Source organism: Canis aureus, chromosome 11 (assembly GCF_053574225.1).
Source record: "Canis aureus isolate CA01 chromosome 11, VMU_Caureus_v.1.0, whole genome shotgun sequence".
Classification (NCBI taxonomy): Eukaryota; Metazoa; Chordata; class Mammalia; order Carnivora; family Canidae; genus Canis; species Canis aureus.
This window is the reverse complement of record NC_135621.1, coordinates 30,454,003-30,463,537: the sequence shown is the minus strand read 5'-3', so window position 1 is coordinate 30,463,537 and position 9,535 is coordinate 30,454,003.

Genomic DNA, 9,535 nt, shown 5'->3' with positions numbered 1-9,535 from the left:
AATGGGAGGAGGGGGCGGGGCTAACAGCCCTCCTTTGACAGACAGTTTCAGTGGTACTTGCGCCTCAAGCTCATCCCGCTTGGCGAATGGTCACAGGAGATGTCAATCATTACCACCTCCCGCCCCCCGCGCCGCCGGAAAGTTGGCGAACTTGAAGCTCCAATCTCCTTGGGCAGAAGCGGTGATAAGAGAAGCTTTCTGATTGGTCAGAGGTTGGATCGGACCATCTGCGGGAGGAAGGGGGATTCGCCGCTCCCCCCGCTCTTCCCGAAGTGAGTTCGCCCACGAGGGGGCCGGTCCGGCGCGCGGGAGTTTGCAGCGGCGCCTGCGCAGTAACGAGGCCGCGGCTGCCGAAGCGGAGCCGCGAGCAGGTTGGACTTCGCGGAGCATCTCGCGGCCCCGGTTCGCGGGCTCCTGGGGGCAAGGCTGTGTCGTGCGTCGAGAGTCTGGTCCTTGCCCCACGCCCCGCAGGAAAGTCCGGTTTTTACAGCCCGACGATATTATGCGCTGTAAAATCTAGAATGTGAAGATGTTTATAGTGATGTCTGTGAACCAGAGGGGGAGCAAGTAGACTTTGCCCGGGGCGAGGCTCGCTCTGCTTTCCGCTGGACCCACTTCCTCGCCTGTAGGGTGGAGAGCCTGTGGCCGACCACCTGCCCGATGAAAGCCGGCGCACAGGGAGGCGCCCATCTCCCCTTTCGGGGGAGGCCTCCCTTGCCGGGCTGTCAGGAAACCAGGCTGAAATCACTGCCCTCTTCCCCGCTTGGCGCATCGCCTCACCCCGAGCTCAAGGCTCATCCCTGAAGAGGGGCCGGCAGAACCCATCCCTGGGGTTGTACCAGTAGGTGCCTGAGGCACCATAGGTGCTCACCAGTGATGGTCGAACGGATGAAAAAGAAGAAAGTTACCCGCACACATTTGGCTGGTCACCGCCTCGGTGATGACATCGTGGCCAGATGCGCCCCCGTCGTCACTCCTGCGGGCCCCCCTGGGGTGGCTGGCCCTGCGACACAAGAGCAGCCCCCGGGGAAGGTGCCTGCGCCCAGGATTCCCATCAGTAACCCCGCGGTCACCAGGCACTTGTCTCAGCTGCTCCGTGACTTAGCGGCTGCCAACCACGTGCGGGGCAATGAACACACACATGCACCGAGCTGCTATGAAGGTTTCAGCCTCGAATCTGGAGTAAAACAATGCAAGTGGTCTGGAATGTTCTCACCTTAGGAATCATTCCTAGTATTATCAGTGAGGCCTGTCTCTCCTTGGTTCCCTCCACCTGCTTTTGTTTTTTGAAGACATCGTGCACAGCTGTCTCAGGCACCTCAGGCCTCGGTGAGTCAGAATGCCTCTGCCTGGTCTTCCTGCTTCCCCCTCCAGGCTGTCCTGTTCATCGTGACCCCGTTAATCCTTTAGAGGACCCCTTGAGTGAGTCACCCTCCTGAGGCAGCTGCATGGAGCTGAGATACTGAAATACATCTGGGAGTATAGCCTTCTGGAGCCTCCATTTCCTCCAAGGGGATCGTACCACGTCCCTCATAGGCTGTTGTCCTCTGCACCACATCCACTCTCCCTCTCCTTGTTGCTGCCCTGTGATTTGGGTCAACACCATTGCAAGAGCATTTTGGATTTTTTCCAGCGAGGTGCTAAACCGTGTATACTGAATTCTACCCCTCGTATGCCACAATCCCAAGGGCCTTCTAGATGTTCTTGATGACTAATGACAGCTGCCTGACTGTCACTGGGTTTAAAGAGGTCAGAGAGTTTTCAGGCCCTTGAGAAATTCTAGTCTCACCCCTCCCCGAGCAGCGGTAATGGCCAGAGCTGGCACATGTTGAGCACCTACTGAATGCTGGCCTCATTCTGAGTACTTTAAAGGCTTAGTTAAATATTTATGATCATATTTGATATTCATGATAACCCTTGTGAGGCTTGTATCATCCCTATTTGATAGATGGGATGGACCCAAATCAGGAAAAGTCTACCGCCCAGAGTCACAAAGCTAGTGAATGGTGGAACTGGGGATTGAACACAAATGGACTGTCAGGCCCTGTGGTGCCAACAGGAGCCTGTCCTGCCCCCATTGCCTCTCACACTTCCTCCCATCTTAGAGAATAAGTATTTATTGAGTTCCTTGCAGTAATGGCCCATGTCGATTGAGCATCATAGGCCAGGCATGTGCTAAACACTTCACATCCTCTCTCTTGTTTGCTGCAGTGACTCTGGGAAGTGGAAACGGTCATTACTTCAGTTCACCAGGCAAGAATCTGAGGTCCATGGGCAGCCCGTGGTCCCGCAATACGTCAGCTGGCGTCAGAACCGACCTCAGGTCTCCTGCTCTTGGGACTGATGTCTTTTTCCAGTTCCTGGTGTGGGCTTCCCAGTTTCATTAATAAGCTTTCCTTTCCTTGAGTGCCTGCCCCAGGCTGGATCCTGTGCTGGTGGCCAGAGCTACAAAGTGAAGGTGACAGAGTCCCAGGCAGCTCTGTCAGACTGTGGCTCTGTGGGAGTGCTGGCAGGTGTTGCAGGCCTGTTTTCTAGAGGAGGCAGGAATCTGGATTTTGTGTGAAATCCCCTGACTCTCAAATTTTGGCCAATCCACTTAAATTTAAAACACTGCAGCCTCCCTAGAACCCCTTTGCCCAGCATGGAGGCAGGTGGTCAAGCAGTAGTGATCTGCACCTGCTTGTGGTAAGTGTTGAGCGGGGAAAGCATTTGTTGCATGAGGCAAAAATACTCTTTGCTGTGTCACTGGATCACTAGCTAACAGCCCCCACACCGGGACTTATTGGAAATGCTCATTCCCAGGCCCCACGTATGCCAACTGACCACTTGGGGGTAGGAACCACAGTCTGCTTCCATAAACCTTTTTGGTGATCCTGATGCATGCTGTTGTTTGAAAACATCTACTTTTAGGTCATGCTAGGACCCACCTTTATCCATTTTCTCTGTTTTACTGTTTCTCTAACTCCCCAAGACTCTTCCTACCTCAGGCCATTTGCACTTATTCTTCTCAACATGGTTGTATGACTCTCTTTCTCAAACCTTCAGATCTTTTTTCAAATGTCATCTCCTTGGAGAGGCCCTCCTCCCAAGCACCCAGTTTAAAGAATCACCCCCAATCTGTTGGTCTCAATCTCTTGGCTTTACTTTCTCATAGCACTCCCCACTACCTGATATTATTATACTTATTTATTTGTATAGTATCTGTCTCCTTCCACTAAAAGGTAAATTTCATGAGAACAGGGACTTGGTCTCTTTCGTCCCTCCCAAGATCTTGAACAACACCCAGCCTGGTGAGATACATGGTAAGTATTGTTGAATGAAGGAATGAGTCCTGTAGAGTTTACGTTTCTGGTCAGTCATTCATTCTACGAGCACTGATTGTTGAGCACCAGTTCTTGTGCAGGCAACAGGCTTGTTGGCCATGGCCATTGAGGTGGGGAACATTGCCTCCCACCCTTGACCACAGGCCTGGTGTGGCCCTCCTCCCCATCATACATCAGCTCCAGATCAGTAGAACTTCCAGAGCCTACAGATCCACAGGCTCTGTGGAGGTAGAGGGGTTAATAGCTCTGCTCCCTGGAGCCATAGACTCGACTGTTTGGGCTGATTTGGAAGCAAGGGCTTTGGGTGAGGCAGCTGCTGACAAATTCCCAGGGACTGTTCCATCATCCTGGGGTTGCATGCTTCCCGACAGCCCTGACAAACAGTGTGTGCCTACGCTACGGCTCAGTGCCAGGAACAGCCGCAATATTCCACACACGTGCTAGGCCGATGGCGCCTGCTGCGTGGCCCAAGTCCCTCTGCCATTGATCCAGGGGGTTCTCTTAGCTTGGACCACTCCTCAGAGCCCCCCTTGCTTGTAAAGTATATTATTAGCAGGACTATAGGATGCAAAACAATCCCTTTGGGTAAATAAGAGGCTTTAGGGGAAATTAGTGGGGAAAGCCTCTTGAGAGTTATTCAGCATGAATCCTTGAGAAGAATGCCTTTCATTACAGGAAAGCAGGTTTGCCCTAATGCTCTCATGTCAGGGGACAATGCAAAAGAGAGGACTAGTAGGTTGGTGGGAATTTTATGTATTTTGATGAGGGCTTCTTTGCCTTGGCACTATTGACATTTTGGGTTGGATGCTTGTCTCTTGTGGGGGGCTGTGCTGGATTTATATGATGTGTGGCAGCTTCTTTGGCCTCTACCCACTGGATGCCAGAATCATCTCGCTCCTTGTGACAACCCACAATGCCTCCAGATATTGCCAAATGTCCGTAGGCGGCCAAAATCATCCATGGATGAGAACCACTGATGTGTGAACTCAGTGAGTAAGGAGTATTGATTTTAAAACTGAAAGTTGCAAGAGCTTGGACTCAGACTTGTCTGGGTTTGAATCCTGGTTTGCCTCTTAAGTTCTGTTTTGTCATCTCTGCTCCTGTGGGTGCCACAAGGATCCGCCGGGTTAGCACCCAGAAGCATCTAGAACAGCACCTGACAAGTAGTAAAACTCACCATACGCCAGCTCTTACTAACAGCCACCGGGATGCTGACAAATCCCACTCAGGGTGATCTATAATGCAGCCCTGGCATCTGTTTTGCAATTTCCTATAATGCACCATGTCTGCTGGTGCACTGCCTTCTCATGGTAATGACCTTTGCTGTTCGTTTTTGCACTGTCCACGTGGGCCTGGTTGTTTATGCCTCCACTGATGCAGTGCTTGGCGGTGGCCATCTCGATAAAGGGCAGAGGAAATGGGATGGACTCACCTTCTGTGCGCCTGGAATGCAAAGTGGAGCCTTGAGCCCTGGCCTCCGAATTGCAAGGAGGCTGCGATGCCCCGATTCCGTCAGCAGAGGGCAGCAGCAGCTGGGAGAAATGCCTGTTGCAGGAGGGAGCCAAGGGCGGCCTGGCCCGTTTGGATTTACTTCGCTGCTGCATGTGTTTAAAGTGGAGCAAATCATCCCTCCAGAGCCACCCGCGGCCTCCTTTAACAGTCCGCGATAGCTCGTCTGTGGGAGCCAAGAGCTACTTTTCTAGAACATTCTACATTTAGCATCTCTATCCATTTCCAGATGGCTCAGTCTGAACCTAGGCCAAATTCTGCTAGGGGCAAAGTTAAGCTGGTCCCTGTTGCTCCCCGTTCCTCTTCCCCTCAGCTCACTCCACCCCATCCTGCCCACTTGTCTGAGGGACACAGTGCCTTCTCCAGGTAGCATCCGGCAGCTGCACCCCACGTTCAGGCCCCCTCATATCATGTTCCCCATCTCCCCCTCACCTAAAGGGCATTCCTGAGTCTCATTCTCTCTCAGTGTCCCTGAATTCACTCTGGACCCGCACCCCACCCCCCCACCCCCCATTTCTCCTGCAGCAGCCAGGGGACATCTCTCCAATTTTGAATAGACAATCTCTTTTCTAGATTTAAAATTTAAAAGGTGGAAGAGAAAGGTACAGAGAACATTGCCTCCCAGCCTTGACCACATGCTTGTGGTCACCAGCCAGCCTCAGGGGCCAACCACTCTTTTAACAGTGTCTCATACACGTTTCAGATATTTTATGTACCTGGCAGCAAATACACATGAACATTCTTACCCTTCCCACTATGAATAGAAGCTGTCACACACGTACTCTCTTGCACTTTGCTTTTTCTAACAATGTACTTTGGAGAGACTCCACGTCAGCATCCAAAATGCCCCTCATTCATTTTTTTTTTTTTTTTTTTTTTTACTACTTGTGCCCTTTTGCTTGCAGAAAATGATCTTTCTAAATGTTATCATATTTCCACTGCAACTCCCTCCCTCCCTCATATTTCCTTACTTTCCCCAAAGAGCTGTTAAGCCCGGTGAGCAGGCCTTTGCCTTGCTCCCTTTCTGTGTCTATGGCAGGCTGGCTTAATCCATCCTCAAACTTGGCCTGCCTCTCCTGCCCCAGGGCCTTTGCCCCTGCTGTCTGCTCCTAACCTATTTGCTCTCACTATGCTTTTGTCAGCTCCAACATTACTTATTCCTCATGTCCTGTACATCCCATAGCAGTGGTGACCGTTGTTTGTAGCACAGTGAGTAAGTCCTGGGCTCTAGACCAGAGTCCTGGGGTTCAGATCTCAGCTCGGGCCCTTTATAGCTGTGTGACCTTGGGCAGCTTGTCACACCTCTGCCAAGTGGAATGGGAACAGTAAGAGATTCTTCATCCTGGGCTTTGGTGTTGAGGATTCAGGGACTGGATAGTAAGCACAGAGCAAGCCTCCATGCCCATGGTGATTGGAGCACATCTCTTTCATCTACTGAGTGCAAACCCCTGAGGGCAGGGACCATGCCATCTTCACAGGCATCATATCCAAGTGCCTGGTATAGAGCAGGTATTTTTTTTAAAGATTTATGTATTTATTCATGAGAGACACAGAGAGAGGCAGAGACACAGGCAGAGGGAGAAGCAGGCTCCTTGCAGGGAGCCTGATGTGGGACTCAATCTCAGGACCCAGGGATCACGACCTGAGCCGAAGGCAGACACTCAACCACTGAGCCACCCAGGTCCCTCTAGAGTGGGTATTCTATAAATATGGGCCAAATCTACTGGGCATACTTAGAGATTAGAAGGAGGCTCTGGAGGAATCCTTGTAGAACCCAGTGGCTTTTAAACTGTGCCCTTGTGATGCTAGCCAATAGTAGTTGGCCCATATGCCAGGCTTACCCTTAGATTATTTTACCCTATCCTCACAACAATCTTGACAGGTAGGGTAACATCACTATCTCTATTTCCCAGGTGAGGAAACTGAAGCACAGAAAGGTTAAGTAACCCGGGCAGGACAGTTCCATGAGCAACAATCATGGCCACTCGGCTGCACTGTCTCCGATGGGGCATCTCTGCCAAGTTGGCATGGCCAGCCTCTTTCCTCTCAGCCTTCTCCCTTCCTTGCTGAGTGATTCCCCTTTTCCTGGTTCTTCTGCGCCCCTGACTGGTCTTTCTTGGAGACATTGGAGGTTACTCTGATCCCTGCTCCTAAAATAGTAGTTCCTGGGCTTTGTGCTCTGCCTCCCTTCCCTTGAGGTGCTCCCTGGGTGACCGTGCTCAGGCTGTGACTTACTGCCCCCAATGGGCTTCTGGACACAGGGGACTTGGGGCCAACACCCAACCTCGCTCTCTCAGAGTTACTGTGAGCATCAAAATGCCCAGGATATGTTTTGCAAACTGTAAAGTGCCAGGGCAGAGGTCAGGGCTGTCACCAGTACCATGATGGGCTCCATCCAGACTGGGATCTTGGTCTCCTGTTCTGAATGTTCTTGGAGGGTGTCATCAGCACCTGAACGTAGCACACATGAGTTGGACTCTGGTAGCCTGCAGAGAGGCTGTGAAAATACCTGATAGGCATTCTGAGTGAGAAGCTGAGAGGCCTTTTCCAAATGGAAAGGATCAGCACAGAGAGAACAGAGGCTGGCCAAGCATGTTACCTGGTTGGGCCGCCTCCAGGCCTTCTACTGAGCCTCTGACAGCTGTCAGTGGGCGTGACTGCTTGGACCGCAGGCCTCGTCCACCTTCGCAGAGGCAGCTGGCGAGACATCGCAGCACCGAGCCCCTCGACTAACAACCACTGTGCCCAAGGGTGCCGGCACCCAGCTCTCGCAGGTGCCAGAGGGGCAGGAGGACAGATGCTGAACTCAGCAGACATGCATAGAGAAGCCGCCTGAACAGAAAAATGTCTCCGGTACCCTAGTGCCACCCTCAGTATCGCCAAAGAGGGTTCAGACATCCTGCTTGCAGGGCGAGATTCTTAAAAGCTCACAAATTTCATCTTTTTGGGGGGTGGGGACAAAACCAGTTTTGGGATACGCAAATGGAGAAGTAGATATCGGGTTGTGTGCAGTTGTCCCTCAGAGCGCTGGCACTCCACCTGTCTGGTGGCTCTGTCCTGTCCTCTCTGACTTTAGTGGTCAGCACGTCTAGTTCCAGAGGGGGAGACTGAGGCTCAGTTCACTGAGTTAACGGACCTGTCTGGTACAACACGGCTAATAAGGGAGCGTGGAATTGGAGTTTGCATCTCTTTTCTCCTGCTGGCTGGCTGGCTGGCCTTGAGACAGCTAATGAACTTGGCTGAGCCTCTGTTTCCCTATTTGTAGAATGGGAAGAATGACCAACTTCAGAGCGCTTCATATGCCTTAAATGAGGTGATGCAGGTAAAACACGTGATACAGCCACAGAGCAGACACTCAGCAAATGCTGGCAGTTATTGCTACTCGAGAGCACGCAGTTATTGAATGAATAAATGAATGAGTGAATGAATGAATGACTTAAGTATACTCCTACCCTCTATGGGGGGGGGACAGGAAGCTCTCCTTGCAAGAAACCCAAGAGATGAAGGCAGTTTTCCTTTAGATGAAAAAAAGTGCCCATGGAAGCAGTTTATTGTAGCAGAAGAATTGGCCGCCACTTCCTGTGTTATTCCCGCTCGGAAGCAGAGAGAGGGCTGGCTCCCGGAGCGGACCAGACACCCACGACCATCTTTTTTGGCAATGCTGACAAGGTGGCGTTTTGTGATGATTACACAAGAAACCTTTCCAATCCCTGACCCTCTGCTCCAGCAAAAAGCTTTGAATTTTGCAAAACTGCTGGGGCAAAGCAATTTCTCATCTGGCGCTGGCTCGCCCCACAAGCTTCACGGCCATCCCCAGAGTTGTCTGTGCAGCTCTCTGCTGGAATGACCGCCCTCTGCTCATTTCTCAGAGTGAACAGATGTGAGCATTGGGTGACAAGTGGCCCGAGACCTGGAGAAGCCGGAGTGGTTAGGGAGGTGCAGGTGTCTTGCTGGAGCACATCCAGGTCGGTGCCACGGACACCGTGGTGGACACGGAAAATGTTAGAACGTCTTCACAGCATGATGTTCAGGGGCCTCCTCCCCAGTCCTGCTCTGGGCTGCGGCTCGCTGGCTACTTGTCAGTTTGTGTCCCTAAAAGTAGAGGCACTTGGGGCTGTTATGCATGTGGGCACACAGAGCAGAGGGCATTAGAGGGTCTGCGCTCGGGCCCTGGGGTCACATAAACCCGATGTGGGCCCCGACTCCAACACTCTTAGGGTTTGCGGTTCTCCCAGGAGCGCACCCTGAGCACGAGCACGGACCTGATTGGAGTACAGTGGTTTGTTGTGAGTCAGCTCCTGGAAGCATCACCTGGGGAGCAGGGATGTGAGACGTGGTGGGGAAAGGAGGGCTCACCTCTAAGCCGACAGCTGCTGTGGGCCACTCGGCTCTGCTGGGGACTTGGGAAGACTGCGAGGAGCATGTCCGGGGTCACCCCCACTGGGGGCCAGGGGAGCTGGTGAGTTCTTATCCCACCTGCCACTGGATGCTGAGGGCTGTGCAGCTAGTATGCTCGGCCCATCTGTCTGACTTGCCCTGGAGATCAAAGACTTGGAAGGGAGTCTGGGTCTTCAGAGTGAGGAGTGGGGAGGGGGGTACCCGCCTCAGCATCTGCCGGGATCCTTCCCCCAGCATCTTTATTTAACCTCTCTGTGCCTCAATCTCCAAGCTATTAAAAAGGGACAATGATACCATTACTGGGC